Below are 17,694 nucleotides of genomic sequence, written 5' to 3' on the forward strand. Positions count from 1 at the left end.
TCTCAGTAATGAATAAACTTTAAAAAATTCTTTAAAGATCTTAAGAAAAGAATGTTAGCTACTAGAAACGTTTTCCCAATAAATCTATCACTTGAGGAGAGCAAATCTTGATCTTAACTGCATATCAGTTCCTAAAACTATGACAAAGAAACATTGACAGGAAATATATCTCAAGTGTGTAAAAATTAGCACACCTTTCTCTCATAAAAATGGTATAAGATATTTTTCTCCAGTTTCCTGGACAGGGATAAGCTCACTGGTTACTTATTTAAACACACATACACACATACACACAACACAAATGCCACCTTTATTTGCCATTTTACTATAATAGCTAGGTATATTTCTTTCCTACAAAAGGAAAAGTTTTGCTAACAATAATAAATACATGTATGCATAGTATTTTATGACATATATTATATACCATCTATCTATCTATCTATATATCTAGATATAGATATAGATGATATAGATATAGATATAGATATATAGATAGATATAGATATAGATATAGAATAGAATATCTCTGGGGAAGCCACTAAACATAACAGATGGTCCAAGAATTTGCCTTAGACAAATTCTTCCTTAGACAGGAAAGATATTTCTTCAATTTTTGTAACAGTACAAATGGAGAAAAATTCTATGCAGATGGGTTAAGTTATTAGTTGGAAAAAGGACATTTCATGGGGTTTCTCACAGGTTTTTGTCAGTTCATGATTCTTGCTGTCCAGTCCCATCTGATTCTTCATAGTCAGTTTCTGTAGGATGGATTTTGTGGGAGGTAGACAGCAGCATGTGCTACTTTGACATTAATAAAGTGTCACATTAATGAAAACATAGTGTTTTCCAAGCAAGTCCAGTTGTTCTGGAAGGCAATATTCAGTTTTATGATTAAGAATCACTGTGTATCCACCAACATATCTAAATTATAAGTATTGGAAACACCAAGAATATGCAAGAATGTGGAGTAACTAACTCGTATCTATCACTAGTGGTTATGTACAACCTTTTCAGAAAAGATAAGGACATTTTTTGTAAAGTTAAAAATACATTTACCACACCACAGAACGATTACACTCCTGGTTATGTATTCAACTATAATGAAAACATATGTCCATGTAAGAGCTTGTATATACAGAATGTTCATGGAAAATCTGTTCATCATAGCCAAACCTGGACATGACACAATAAATTGTAAAGTGGACTAATCATATTTATGAACAGGACTGCTACTCAACATAAAAAGGATTGAGCTACTGGTATATACAATATGGATGATTTTTATTTCTCTTTCTTTGTGGAAAAAAATCTGTACACAAAACAACAATACCCTGCTGGCCTCAGCATGACCAGGTTGTGGTTGTTGAATGAGAAGTATCACAAGGGAGGGGTGCATAGGTGGTTCATTCAGTTAAGGATCAGAGTCCTGGTTTTGGCTCAGGTCATGATCTCATAGTTTCATAATTTTGAGTCCCACATGGGTCTCTGCTCTGGTAGTGTGGAGCCTGCTCAGGATTCTCTCTCTCTCTCTCTCTCTCTCTCTCTCTCTCTCCCTGTCTTCCTCTAACTCTCCCCCACTCATGCTATCTCTGTCTCTCTCAAATAAATAAAACTTAAAAAGAAAAAGAAAAGTATCACAAGGGAAAACTTTGGAGTCTTGTACTATAGTAAGTTTCAATAGGGATGTAGGCTATGTGGGTGAATTTGCTTTTCAAACCTAACAAATTCTATGAGTAGAATTTATGCTTCCCACTATATATGCATTTTTCTCAAAATAAAGAACTGTAAACAAAAATTATCTAGGCTAATGCAGGTTTTCTCCCCACTCTACTCAGTAGTTTAAGTAAAGGAACATTAAAAGCAAAAACTGAAGTTAATTCAGAATTAGAGTTTGTCAAAGAGAACAAGAGAAGGAAGTTGAAATTATTAGAAAGGGCATGATTAAAACAAAAGACTATAGGGGTTGACTGTAGAGGCAAGGAACTAAACATTGGAAGGAAATCAATAGGTAAATATAGAAGGGTCAAGTCTGGTAAGAGCAAAGATTTAGAGGGAGTAGGCGAGCAAAATGCTGGAATTATAGGAAGTTGTAGTCAGAGTTAAAGTTCAAACTTAAGATTTCATATGGTTCAAGTGTATAAGTTTGATAAGGTCCAGGATCTTGAGTAGGTCCCTGCACTGGACTGACATACCATGGTATATTAGTTTCCTCAGGCTGCTGAAAAACAAATATCCCAAACTGAGTGGCTGACAAGAGTAGAAATTTATTATCACTAGGTTTTGGAGGATAGAAGTTCAAAATCAAGGTATCAGCAGGGCCATGCTCCCCTGAAGGCACTAGGGATCGATTTCTATCAGGCCTTCTAGCCTCTGGTAGGCTCAGGTATCTTTAGCTTGGGGATGGTATTGTCTCTGTGTCTTCACATTGTCTTCCTTCTGTGCCTGTCTCTCTCTTCACTTGACATTCTCCCAAAGTACATATTTCTGTGTCCAAGTTTCTCATTTTTATAGGGACACAGTCACATTGGATTAGGGCACAAACTAACAACTTCATCTTGTCTAGTTACAACTGCTATGACTCTGTTTCCAAATAAGATCACATTCAGAAGTTTGAGAAGTTAGGATTTTAACATATAAATGGGGGTAGGCATGATTTAACATGAAACACAGGCTTAGGAAACTGGAATAGTAAAGGAAACCAGAATTTAGTGATGGATATTGAGACTGATAAAGTAGGGATAATAAGGTTAAACAACATGAGCTGGAAGGGAAAGTAGCAGTCTGGATATTGCCTGGGGGACCCAGAAGATTGCTACTGAGGAGTCGATATGTGGATGGAAGAGTTATGCTTTTTGTGAGGGAAGATCATGTTGACCTTCTGTGCAGGCTTGGAGACCTTATGTGCAGGATACGAGAAGAATCAAATGGTTGTGAAGGTGGCACAATGAGGAGGCTGAGTGGAACAAGGTCAGAGGGAGCAGCCCTGAAATGGGATACAGGTGTGAGTGCTCCTGGCAATGAGGTGGGGTTAGTCCCTCCCTCTGAACTGGACACCTCCTCACTCATTGCCCTTACCACATTTACTTAAAAATGATATTACATTTTATGTTCTTTGGCGCTTAGGAGGAAAAAGACCAGCTTCTTTTCCCTAAAGGTTTTACAATAGCTATTTCTTCTGTTTAAAACATGATATTTGCATGGATGGGTCGTTAATATCATCCATTTTGTAGCTTAAATGTCACGAGCTGAGAGAAGCCTTCCCTACCTTTGACTCACAAATGGCTATATGGTAAATATCTATCACATCTTATCATATTGTAACTATTTGCATAGAAATCATCACTCTCTGACAAATTTCTAATTTATTTCACCTTTATCTATCTTTTACACCACATTGTAATGGAATGAGAGGGAAAAAAATAAACCTTAATTCTCTTGATCACTTCTGTTTTCCCATCAACAGAGCAGAGATTGGCACAAAGAAGGTCTTGAGAAATATTTTTTGAATGAAACATGATGTCTGTTTGGTTTACCATTATATTCCTAGCACATAGCACAGAACTTGCCATATAGTAAGTGCTTCATAAATCATTCTGAATGCATTAATTAATAAATAGATGAGTGACCAAATATATTAACCTGTCAACAATTACCAGAGATGACAATACATTGGGAGATATGATAAAATTTTGCAGCTGAAGGTTTTTAGAATGAATTACTTCCACCAAAATGCTGGGAGATGTAGCAAGTGTGGTGGGGTAGGCAGCAGGCCCAAGAGATATTCAATCCTCATCCTCAGAACTAGTGAATATGTTATGCTCAAGTTCAGAAGGACTTTGCAAATGTGATTAAATTAAGGACCTTGCAATGGGAAGAATATTTCAAGGAAATCTGTGGTGGGCCCAATGCCACCACAAAGGTTATATTTGAAGGAAAGCAGAGCAATGGGTATTAGAGAGAACGTGATGTAGTGACAGAAGAGAGGGAAGCAAGTCAGGAAGGAATTTTGAAATTCCTCATTGCTCACTCAAGATGGAGGAAGGGGCTGCAAACCAAAATTACAGGAAGCCTCTGATACGTGGAAAGCAGGGGAAATAGACTCTCCCCCAATGTGTCCAGAAAGAATTCTGCCCAGGTGAGCCCATTTTAAATTTACAAACTCCAGAACTGTAAGAGAATAAATGTGTGCCTTTTAAACCACTAAATTTGTCATAATCGGTTACAGTAGCAGTAGGAACCTAATAAACTTAATAGTGTTAAATTTGTTAAATTTGTCATATAAATATTCTCCAGTATAATGTCATTCTTTAAGAATCATGAGGAGGATCCTGGGAAGATGGTGGCCTAGGCGGACGCTGGGCTCACCGCGCATCCTGCTGATCACTTAGATTCCACCTACACCTGCCTAAATAACCTAGAAAACCACCAGAAAACTAGCAGAACGGAGTCTCCAGAGCCAAGCGCAGACCAGAGGCCCACGGAAGAGGGTAGGAAGGGCGGCGAGGTGGTGCGCGCTCCACGGACTGGCGGGAGGGAGCTGGGGCAGAGGGGAGGCTCACCAGCCAAGCAGAGCCCCCGAGTCTGGCTTGCAAAAGCGGAGGGGCCGGACAGAGTGTGTTCTGACAGCCAGCGGGACTTGACATCTGGAAGGTTATAAGCTAACAGCTCTGCTCGGAGAACTGGAGGGCTGGAGGACAATGGGAGGGAGAGTTGTTGAGCCCCGGATGACAGAGCTCAACTTGGCGGGGAGCAAAAGCGCTTGCCGGCGCCATCTCCCTCGCCCATCCCCCAGCCTAAATCCCAAAGGGAACCAGTTCCTGCCAGGGAACTTGCTTGCAACGCGCAAACACCCAATGCTGTGCTTCTGCTGAACCATCCCTCTGGCGGGTCTGACTCCCTCCTGGTGCCGCAGGGCCCCTCCCGAAGTGGATCTCCGAAGGCAAAAGGAACTGAGCCTGCCCCTCCCGCACCTCTGCACCTTGCAAATCCACCCCACCTAATACCCCAGATCGCCAGCACCAGAAGCCTGGCAGAGTGCAACTAGCCTAGACAGGCCATGCCACCCCACAGTGAATCCCGCCCCTAGGACAGGGGAAGAGAAGGTACACAGCAGTCTGACTGTGGCCCCAGCGGTGGGCTGGGAGCAGACATCAGGTCTGACTGCGTCGCACCCACCAAAACGAGTTATTCAAGACAGCACAGGGGAAGTGCCCTGCAGTTCCGAACCACTCCAGGGACTATCCAAAATGAGGAAATGGAAGAATTCCCCTAAGAAAAACGTCCAGGAAATAACAACAGCTAATGAACTGATCAAAAATGATTTAAGCAAATTAACAGAAAGTGAAGTTAGAATAATAGTCATAAAATTAATCGCTGGGCTTGAAAACAGTATAAAGGACAGCAGAGAATCTCTTGCTACAGAGATCAAGAGACTAAGGAACAGCCAGGAGGAGCTAAAAAATGCTATCAATGAACAGCAAAATAAAATGGAGACAACTAAGGCTCGGATTGAAGAAGCAGAGGAGAGAATAGGTGAACTAGAAGATAAAATTATGGAAAAAGAAGAAGCTGAGAAAAAAAGATAAAAAAATCCAGGAGTATGAGGGGAAAATTAGAGAACTAAGTGATGCACTAAAGAGAAATAATCCACACATAATTGGTATTCCAGAGGAGGAAGAGAGAGGGAAAGGTGCTGAAGGGGTACTTGAAGAAATAATAGCTGAGAACTTCCTAGATCTGAGGGAGGAAAAAGGCATTGAAATCCAAGAGGCACAGAAAACTCCTATCAGACGTAACTTGAATCAATATTCTGCATGACATATCATAGTGAAACTGGCAAATTACAAGGATAAAGAGAAAATTCTGAAAGCAGCTAGAGATAAACATGCTCTAACATATAAAGGGAGACCTATAAGACTCGTGACTGATCTCTCTTTTGAAACTTGGCAGGCCAGAAAGGAATGGCAGGAGATCTTCAATGTGATGAACAGAAAAAATATGCAGCCGAGAATCCTTTATCCAGCAAGTCTGTCATTTAGAATAGAAGGAGAGATAAAGGTCTTCCCAAACAAACAAAAACTGAAGGAATTCATCACCACTAAACTAGCCCTACAAGAGATCCTAAAGGGGATCCTGTGAGACAAAGTACCAGAGACATCACTACAAGCATGAAACCTACGGACATCACAATGACTCTAAACCCATATTTTTCTATAATAACACTGAATGTAAATTACTAAATGCACCAACCAAAAGACATAGGGTATCAGAATGGATAAAAAAAGAAGACTCATCTATTTGCTGTCTACAAGAGACTCAATTTAGACCTGAGGACACCTTCAGACTGAGAGTGAGGGGATGGAGAACAATTTATCATGCTACTGGAAGTCAAAAGAAAGCTGGAGTAGCCATACTTATATCAGACACACTAGACTTTAAATTAAAGGCTGTAACAAGAGATGAAGAATGGCATTATATAATAATCATAGGGTCTATCCATCAAGAAGAACTAACAATTATAAATGTCTCTGTGCTGAATACGGGAGCCCCCAAATATATAAAACAATTACTCACAAACATAAGCAACCTTATTTATAAGGATGTGGTCATTGCAGGGGACTTTAACAGTCCACTTACAGAAATGGATAGATCATCCAGACACACGGTCAATAAAGAAACAAGGGCCCTGAAGGATACATTGGATGAGATGGACTTGACAGATATATCTAGAACTCTGCATCCCAAAGCAACAGAATATACTTTCTTCTCGAGTGCACATGGAACATACTCCAAGAGAGATCACATACTGGGTCACAAAACAGCCCTTCATAAGTATACAAGAATTGGGATCATACCATGAATACTTTCAGACCATTATGCTATGAAGCTTGAAATCAACCACAGGAAAAAGTCTGGAAAACCTCCAAGAACATGGAGGTTAAAGAACACCCTACTAAAGAATGAATAGGTCAACCAGGCAATTAGAGAAGAAATTAAAAAATATATGGAAACAAACGAAAATGAAAATACAACAATCCAAACGCTTTGGGACGCAGCGAGGCATTCCTGAGAGGAAAATACATTGCAAATCAGGCCTATCTCAAGAAACAAGAAAAATCCCAAATACAAAATCTAATAGCACACCTAAAGGAAATAGAAGCAGAGCAGCAAAGACACCCCAAACACAGCAGAAGAAGAGAAATAATAAAGATAAGAGCAGAAATAAACAATATAGAATCTAAAAAAACTGTAGAGCAGATCAATTGAAACCAAGAGTTGGTTTTTTGAAAAAATAAACAAAATTGATAAACCTCTAGCCAGGCTTCTCAAAAAGAAAAGGGAGATGTCCCAAATAGATAAAATCATGAATTAAAATGGAATTATTACAACCAATCCCTCAGAGATGCAAGCAATTATCAGGGAATACAATGAAAAATTATATGCCAACAAACTGGACAACCTGGAAGAAATGGACAAATTCCATCCACACTCTTCCAAAACTCAATCAGGAGGAAATAGAAAGCTTGAACAGACCCATAACCAGCAAAGAAATTGATTCAGTCATCAAAAATCTCCCAACAAATAAGAGTCCAGGACCAGATGGCTTCCCTGGGGAGTTCTACCAGATGTTTAAAGCAGAGATAATACCTATCCTTCTCAAGATATTCCAAAAATAGAAAGGGAAGGAAAACTTCGAGACTCATTCCATGAAGCCGGTATTACTTTGATTCCTAAACCAGACAAAGACCCAGTAAAAAAAGAGAACTACAGACCAATATCCCTGATGAATATGGATGCAAAAATTCTCAATAAGATACTAACAAATCGAATTCAACAGCATATAAAAAGAATTATCCACCATGATCAAGTGGAATTCATTCCTGGGATGCAGGGCTGGTTCAACATTCACAAATCAATCAATGTGACACATCACATTAATAAAAGAAAAGATAAGAACTATATGATCCTGTCAATCGATGCAGAAAAGGCCTTTGACAAAATTCAGCAAACTTTCTTAATAAAAACCCTAGAGAATGTCGGGATAGAAGGAACATACTTAAAGATCATCGAAGCCACTTATGAAAAGCCCACAGCTAAAATCATCCTCAATGGGGAAAAACTGAGAGCTTTTTTCCTGAGATCAGGAGCACGACAGGGACGTCCACTCTCACCGCTGTTGTTTCACATAATGTTGGAAGTTCTAGCATCAGCAATCAGACAACAAAAGGAAATCAAAGGCATCAAAATTGGCAAAGATAAATTTAAGCTTTCACTTTTTGCAGAGGACATGATATTATACATGGAAAATCTGATAGACTCCACCAGAAGTCTGCTAGAACTGATACATTAATGTAGCAAAGTTGCAGGATACAAAATCAATGTACAGAAATCAGTTGCATTCTTATACACCAATAATGAAGCAACAGAAAGACAAATAAAGAAACTGATCCCATTCACAATTGTACCAAGAAGCATAAAATACCTAGGAATACATGTAACCAAAGATGTAAAAGATCTGTATGCTGAAAACTATAGAAAGCTTATGAAGGTAATTGAAGAAGATATAAAGAAATGGAAAAATATTCCCTGCTCATGGATTGGAAGAATAAATATTGTCAAAATGTCAATACTACCCAAAGCTATCTACACATTCAATGCAATCCCAGTCAAAATTGCACCAGCACTCTTCTCGAAGCTAGAACAAGCAATCCTTAAATTCATATGGAACCACAAAAGGCCCCGAATAGCCAAAGTAATTTTGAAGAAGACCAAAGCAGGAGGCATCACATTCCCAGATTTTAGCCTCTACTACAAAGCTGTCATCATCAAGACAGCATGGTATTGGCACAAAAACAGACACATAGACCAATGGAATAGAATAGAAACCCCAGAACTAGACCCACAAACGTGTGGCCAACTAATCGTTGACAAAGCAGGAAAGAATATCCAAAGGAAAAAAGACAGTCTCTTTAACAAATGGTGCTGGGAGAACTGGACAGCAACATGCAGAAGGTTGAAACTAGACCACTTTCTCACACCATTCACAAAAATAAACTCAAAATGGATAAAGGACCTGAATGTGAGACAGGAAACCATCAAAATCCTAGAGGGGAAAGCCTCTCTGACCTCAGCTGCAGCAATTTCTTAATTGACACATCCCCAAAGACAAGGGAATTAAAAGCAAAAATGAGCTACTGGGACCTCATGAAGATAAAAAGCTTCTGCACAGCAAAGGAAACAATCAACAAAACTAAAAGGCAACCAACGGAATGGGAAAAGATATTCGCAAATGACATATCGGACAAAGGGCTAGTATCCAAAATCTATAAAGAGCTCACCAAACTCCACACCCCAAAAACAAATAATCCAGTGAAGAAATGGGCAGAAAACATGAATAGACACTTCTCTAAAGAAGACATCCGGATGGCCAACAGGCACATGAAAAGATGCTCAATGTCGCTCCTCATCAGGGAAATACGAATCAAAACCACACTCAGATATCACCTCACGCCAGTCAGAGTGGCCAAAATGAACATATCAGGAGACTATAGATGCTGGAGAGGATGTGGAGAAACGGGAACCCTCTTGTACTGTTGGTGGGAATGCAAACTGGTGCAGCCACTCTGGAAAACAGTGTGGAAGTTCCTCAAAAAATTAAAAATAGACCTACCCTATGACCCAGCAATAGCACTGCTAGGAATTTACCCAATGGATACAGGAGTACTGATTCATCGGGGCACTTGTACCCCAATGTTTATAGGAGCACTTACAACAATAGCCAAATTATGGAAAGAGCCTAAATGTCCATCAACTGATGAATGGATAAAGACATTGTGGTTTATATACACAATGGAATATTACGTGGCAATGAGAAAAAATGAAATCTGGCCTTTTGTAGCAACGTGGATGGAACTGGAGAGTGTGATGCTAAGTGAAATAAGCCATACAGAGAAAGACAGATACCATATGGTTTCACTCTTATGTGGATCCTGAGAAACTTAACAGGAACCCATGGGGGAGGGGAAGGAAAAAAAAAAAAAAAGAGGTTAGAATGGGAGAGAGCCAAAGCATAAGAGACTGTTAAAAACTGAGAACAAACTGAAGGTTGATGGGGGGTGGGAGGGAGGAGACGGTGGGTGATGGGTATTGAGGAAGGCACCTTTTGAGATGAGCACTGGGTGTTGTATGGAAACCAATTTGTCAATAAACTTCATATATTGAAAAAAAAGAAAAAAAAAAGAATCACAATAAAAGGAATCACAATTTCAAGGTGTGAACATATTCAGGGGTATTTCTTGTTTTTTTTTAATTTTTTTAATGGTTATTTTGAGAGAGAGAAACCGAGTAAGCAGGGGAGGGACAGAGAGAGAGAGGGAGATACAGAATCTGAAGCAGACTCCAGGCTCTGAGCTGTCACCACCACAGAGCCCGATGCGGGACTTGAACTCACAAACTGTGATATCATAACCTGAGCCGAAATCTGAAATTTAACCCACTGAACTACCCAGATGCCAACATTTTCAGGGATATTTCATTATTTTCTTTATTGTTTAAGGTATTGGGGAGAAAAACATTACATTTAAAATTGAAATAATAAATAAAAAATTGAAATAATAATGAGATACATCACAAATTAAGTGTGCTTCCTTTCCATAAAGTAAAACCAAAAGAAAAATGTTTAGATTGATTAGGAGAATTTGATTTTTCTACATTTAGCATGAGAAATGTAAAACAAATTATTAAAATCAGTAATGATGAGAGTAGTCCCATATGTTAAGCAATATTAATGTACACAAGATATAGACTATTCATAGATAGATGATAGATAAACAGTCTTATGGGGAGAAAAATAAATGGATAGACGACTGACAGTTTTATGTAACATTCAGCAAATATATTGCAATTTTGAATAAAACTGTAATATAGATTATATAACATATATTAAGAATAGTAATAAACCCTGTAAACCACAGTGCAGTGTGAGGTATAGTTGTTTATACCAAGAAAATGAACCTTGACTCCACGACTTAGTTGCTATGTAAATACACTGAAGTCATTGATCTTTCTAATGCCTTTGTTCCCTTCCCAGGTAAAAGGTGCTTTTATGTATGTTCACCTCCAGGGATAAAATTGAATGAATCTGTTAATACTTAAACAATGGTTGTATAAAACTAAGTATAGACATAATATGAAAATAATATGAGAACAATGTGGGTAATATCTGCATTTCTTAGATATTTTCTACATAAGTATTACAAGGATATCAATATCACACATGTATAAAATATGCATATCTACATTTAATTCAAAGATAGCAACACCAAAATGTCAAATTAATCAATCTATCATGATTTTTTTCTCACCAAAATTTAATTCAATCATTGACCCTTTCATTCCTTTCTAAGAGCAACTGATATATCTAAAATGAGAGTTATCTACTCCTGAATTCAATATTGTAATACAAAAATATAATAAAATAGTTATTATAACTGTAATTATATAATTTGTAGATAATTATTAATTTATGATAATGATACAATATGTATAATGTAAAGGAATTTTCAGGTGCCTGTAAACATTACTTAGGCAAATAATATGCTACTGAGCATGAAAAATCAAAAATTAGATTTTCTTATTTTTATAATGATTCATCTTCTAACAGCTATAGAGAAAACAAGGATTCTTGAGCCTCTTGTCTGAACAAGTCTTGATTCAGATGCTTTCAGTGAGAAGAATTAAACATCATCATTCCCTCTACCCTTTGTCTGTATAAGTATGAGTTACTTATGTGCGACCAAGGGCAGAATCTTTTTCTTTTTCAGCTTTATTGAGACATAATGGACATAATATTTTGTAAGTTTAAGGTGTACAACATGTTAATTTGATACACTTAGATATTACAACATGATTTCCCTGTAGCATTAGCTAACACCTCCATCACATCAGTGAATTATCTTTTCTTCTTTGTGGTGAGAATATTTAAGATCTACTTTCTTAGCAACTTGTAAGTGCCTAATACAGAATTGTTAACTGTAATCACAATACTGTGCATCAGATTCCCAGAACTTAGTCTGACTGTATGTTTGTACACTTCGATCACATTCTCCCCATTTCCCGCACCCCCATTCAACCCTCCACTTTTACAAGTTCAGCCTTTTTGGATTTCAAATATAAGTGATATTAAACAGTACATGTCTTTCTCTGTCTGACTTATCTCACTTAGAATAATGCACTCAAGGCCCATCCATGTTGTCACAAATAGCAAGATTTCTTTCTTTTGGGTGCCTAAATCTTATTCCATTATAATATATATATATATATATATATATATATATATATATATATCACATCTTCTTTGTCCATTCTATCCATTGATGGACATGAGTTATTTTCCATAGGTAGTATAGTTTGAAATCAGGAAGTATGATGACTCCAGCTTTGTTCTTTCTCAGGATTCCTTTGGCTATTTGTGGCCTTTTGTGGTTCCACACAAATTTTGGGATTGTTTTTTTTCCCCCTATTTCTATGAAAAACACCATTGAAATTTTTAAAATATTTTTTAAAAGTTTATTTGTTTTGAGAGAGTGAGAGAGGGTGAGTGCACAAGTGGGGGTGGGGCAGAGAAAAAGGGAGAGAATCCCAAGCAGAATCTCACTATCAGCACAGAGCCCAACCTAGTGCTCAGTCCCACAAACTGTGAGATCATGTCCTGAGCTGAAATCAAGAGTCAGATGCTCAACCGACTGAGCCACTCAGGCACCCTGCCATGGGAATTTAATGGGATTGAACTCAATCTATAAATGTTTTTGGGTAATATGGACAGTTAGAATTAATTATTTTGATCCATGACCACAGGTTATCTTTCCAGTGTGTGTTTTCTCAACTTTTTTCATCACTGTCTTGTTAGTATCAATTTTACAGATCCCTCAGTTCCTGGCTTAAATTCATCTCTAAGTGTTTTATTGTTTTGAATACTATTGTGAATGGGATTGTTTTATTTCTTTTTCAGATATATCATTGTCAGTGTTTAGAGACACAATTTCTGTATGTTGATTTTCTTTCCTGCAACTTTACTGAATTCATTGATTTGTTCTAACAGTTTTTGTTTTGGCTGGTAGTTGTTTTCAGTTTGATGACGCACCAAAAAAATACACGGAGTACTAAGGGAAAGGAAACAAGTGGATGTCACCGGTCTGTGCCCCCATCTACAAGTCTGGATTCAGTCTTTATGGAGAAATGACAAAAACTGAGGTTGGAGAAGTTATGCTCAATATGAAGCTGAACAGAAGCAATGCCAGCGATAAACTATGAACAAGATTTGGGAACGAGGTCATTTATCACAAAAACCTATGTGCACACAAACAGATGCTCAGAAAGCTCCCAAGAAAAGCTCTGAGCTCACACAAGTAAGCTCTCCATTTTCACACAATGGTCAGGAACTTCCCTTAAGTAGTCTATTGGTGTTGCTTTTCTGTGAATGGCTTAGCATCGCAGAATGTGGAAAACCTGCTCCTCCTATAGATGGAAGATGCCACCTCTATTTGTTTTTTATTGCTATAAAACAAATTACACAAACTTAGGACCTTAGCACAGGACACATTTATGGCCTCATAGTTTCTATGGACCAGGGGTTAGGTATGCTTTGGATGGTTTTTCTGTTTCAGAGTCTCCCTAGGCTGCAATCCAGATGTCAGTTGAGGTTGAGAGCTCACCATTGGCTTGACTGTGAAAGGAGCCACTTCCAACCTCCTCCTGCACATTGTTGACAGAATTTACTGAGGTTCCCATTATCTTTCTGGCTCTCAGCCAGCATATGCCCTTATGTCCTAGTCTGCTTGCATTGTCCTACCTTATAGGTGGTTACATGTCTATTTAAATCACAGCCATTTGCTTCTTCAACTCCAGCAGAGGAATCAGTCTGACCTAGGGGAGACCAGTTCCTCTTTAAGGGTTTTAATCTGATGAAGTGAGGCCCATACAGAATATTATCTCTTTTGAATAACTTAAAATCAACTGGTTAAGTATTATAAGTACATTTTAAAAATATTTTTACCTTTTTTTATATTTTAAAGGCTAAAACCAAATCAAGATTCCACCTGAATGCAAGGAGAGGGAATAGTACAAAAGTATAGCTCATTGGAGAAAAATTTGGGATGTGTCTGGTATACTGCCTTTTGGGAATTTCCTGAAAGCCAGGTGTGTGGAATTGGGGGAAAAGACAAATTTCTGGGATTAGCTTTGATGAGATACAATAGAATATATTCAGATGGAAAAACCCCAGGCATTATAATTGACTTGGGGCAATAAAATGTGTGTGTGTGTGTGTGTGTGTGTGTGTGTGATGTGTGCATGCATGTATCTGCATTGATATGTATGTATTGAAATATAAATTCCTCTGCACATTTTTACAATTTTGGAGACCACTCTTCTTTATCTTTTTTAAATTTATTTTTAATTTTTTTACATTTATTTATTTTTGAGAAGCAGAGAGAGACAGAGCACAAGTGGTAGAGGGGCAGAGAGAGAGGGAGACACAGAATTCAAAGCAGGCTCCAGGCTCTGAGCTATCAGCACAGAGCCCGACTTGGGGCTCGAACTCACAGACTGAGAGATCATGACTTGAGCCCAAGTCAGATGCTCAACTGACTGAGCCACCCAGGTGCCCCAAGGCTTCTTTTTTTAAGTCATCCTTAAATTAGTGTAAGATGGACAGATAAAATTCTACTTTTCTCACTTAACAGAACAATTGTAACCTGAACAAATTTAAGGAGCTTGATGCTGAGGCCAGTCATTTTGGATGGCTCCAGAGAGCAGATCTTTTGCTGGTAATTGCAGAAACCATCCTCAAAGGTGATATTGTATTTTTCACTCCATCAGCAAGAATTTCCCACCAGTCACAATCTGGGGATACATACGACTAGTCTAGTTTTTATAATTGTTTGGGTTGGAGACTCCCAGGAAGGTATCTACCGAAAAAGATACAGGTTTAGAAAATCTAGATTAAATATTGGCATAAGTGTAACACAAAAGTTGAGAAATTCTTGGGTGTGTGATGTTTTAAATGATGGTTGGTATAGCTGAGTATAGTATCAACTAGTATGCCAAAAAATAGATTCCCAGATTATTGTAGCAAAGACTTCAAACACAGTAATTCTCATTAGCTATTTTTTCTTCTTTATTCATAAATAGAATAGACAAGATTATAGAACAAAAATTAATTTTCAGAATAATTTTCCAACTAAGGACTTTATGTCCTGGCTACAGAATTAAATTTAGGGTCTCTCTTCATAGTTTATCTGAAATAAATAATAATAAGCATGTCTAAATATCCTAATTGCAGTCCTTGGAGAAAAGGCTTACACTGTGTCTTCTTTTGCACAACAAATCATTTCACTGTTGAGGCGCCTGGGTGGTTAAGTGACCAACTTCAGCTAGGTCACAATCTCACGGTCAGTGAGTTCGAGCCCCACGTCGGGCTCTGTGCTGACAGCTCAGAGCTGGAGCCTGCTTTGGATTCTGTGCCTCCCTCTCTCTCTGACCCTCCCCCATTCATGCTGTCTCTTTCTGTCTCAAATATAAATAAACGTTAAAAAAGTTAAAAAAAATCATTTCACTGTGGTCACAGCATATTTTAGGATTGTATCTACCTAAGGTAAGAAAGGTCTTCTCATTTTATGGCTGAGGAAATACTGATCAAGTGATTTGTATCTGGTAGCACAATTATGAAGCCAACTAAGAGTATACATTGTAGCTGTGCCTGAATGGTTGCTGAGAATTTAATCTAACTTATTTTCATATAATAGGGGGGAAAGCTGAGAGCCAGAAGGATCAAATTACTCACCTCTGCTTAATATATAATTGGAAGTTTTGAAGAGACTAGAATAAATGTGTGCTGATTTTATCATCTATTAACTTTCTGTGGTCATTTTTGCAGTGTTGCTCTCTATTACTACCCTAAATCTCCTGGAGGGCAAGGACCATGATCCACATTATAGACATTTCAAGTAACCTCTAACAATGTTTCACATTATAGGTTGTCAGCAGGTGATCATTGAAAAGGTGAATGAATGAGAAGGAAAAAGTCTAGTCTATAAAATAAAGACTTAACATAACCAACACTGAAAGACAAGCCTCATTCAAATTATTAAATTTATTTGTGATAAGGCAAGGAATGCAAATAATACTGCTGGATTTTCCTATTTGAAAGTAAAGCAAGGGCAGGTTTCTAAAATAAGGTCATCCAAATCCAGTGTAGACCACATACTAATTTCTAAAATATATTATTCGTGAAGATTTTGAATTTCTGAAAGCGCGTTATTATCAAAGCAGACACAGCACAGCTTGCCTAATACTTTGATGTCGTTCTGTTTTCTTTGTGGTTAAATCTTTGGTTGAAGGGTTGGCAAGTCTGCCAAAATACAATAAAAATAAAAATGAACATCGGATAGGATTATACGTCTACATCGCTAATCACTAGACTGAAATAAAGAGAGATTGCAAAACTAGAGTGAGGTTCACATTTACCTTTTAATTTGAATAATGGTGGTGGTATTTTTCTTTTAAAATGAGAATATTTATTTTATTCTGTAATTCTTGATTTATTCTCTAGTGACAACTTGGTCATGTTAAGTTAGCTAATGTGCATTTAACAAAGACAAACATAGTATAACATGCCCTTTAAACAGAATGAAAGAATTTGACAGAACAGAATATGCAATTGACTATTTTGTGTGTCAGTGTATTATGGTTAAGAATAAATCCATTGACACCAACTTAAAGATCATGAATGCATAGGCATTGATTGTTCCACCTCAGATCAGATCCCCATTTAAAATGATAGTCAGAACAAATACAGTTACACACAAATATGATTTAAGAAAATTTTAACTGTGTAAACTACATATGTAAAATGCAAAAAGCTATATTTTTTTAATAAATTCAACAAAGATTTCCTGACTGCCTACTGAAGTTTAGCTATCATATTAAACAGTAGAAATATAGGAATGCAATCTTTTGCTTTTTAGTACAGTGATTTGTAACCATGGCTGTTTCATTATTACTTACAGAGCTATTAAAATTAAGACATCTAACCCTTCTTGCAGAGACTGTGATTCAGACCTCTGGGGTAGGTTCTAGTGAATTCTATTAAAATTCTGTGATTCAACTGAAGAAACATTTTTGAAAATCCCACTTTCTCTGTATGACTCACTGTGTGAAGACATAATTAAGCTAACTCTAAGAACTGTGGCGCCTGGGGGGGGGGGTTTAGTTAAGCCTCTGATTCTTGATATCTGCTCAAGTCATGATCTTCTGGTCTCAGGATTGAGCCATACTGAGCATGGGGCCTGTTTGGGATTCTCTCTCCTTCTCTCTCTGCTTCTCCCCTGCTTGTGCTCTCTCTCTCTCTCTCTCTCTCTCTCTCTCTCTCTCTCTCTCTCCCCCTTTCAAAATAAATAAATAAACTTAAAAAATAGATAATTTTAAGAACACCATAAAAATATGCCATGGATACAAAATGATCATTGATGATTATATCTAGCCCAATATATTTTTCTCAAAAACTCACTTTTTGAGTCTTCAATTGTTTGATTTGTGTTTTAACACAGAAAGGGTAAGAAAATATAATTTTCCCCTTTCCGCAAGCATTTGTTATAGTATAGAGGAGGTTGGAGAGGCAACCATAGACAGATCATG

General features: G+C 37.6%; 1 pseudogene; it reads right to left on the minus strand.

The window, feature by feature from the left end:
• Window positions 1–17,694, minus strand: part of LOC122468885 — a 59,773-nt pseudogene that overhangs the window by 21,566 nt on the left and 20,513 nt on the right.

This window comes from Prionailurus bengalensis, chromosome B1 (assembly GCF_016509475.1).
Source record: "Prionailurus bengalensis isolate Pbe53 chromosome B1, Fcat_Pben_1.1_paternal_pri, whole genome shotgun sequence".
In the NCBI taxonomy this organism is placed as follows: domain Eukaryota; kingdom Metazoa; phylum Chordata; class Mammalia; order Carnivora; family Felidae; genus Prionailurus; species Prionailurus bengalensis.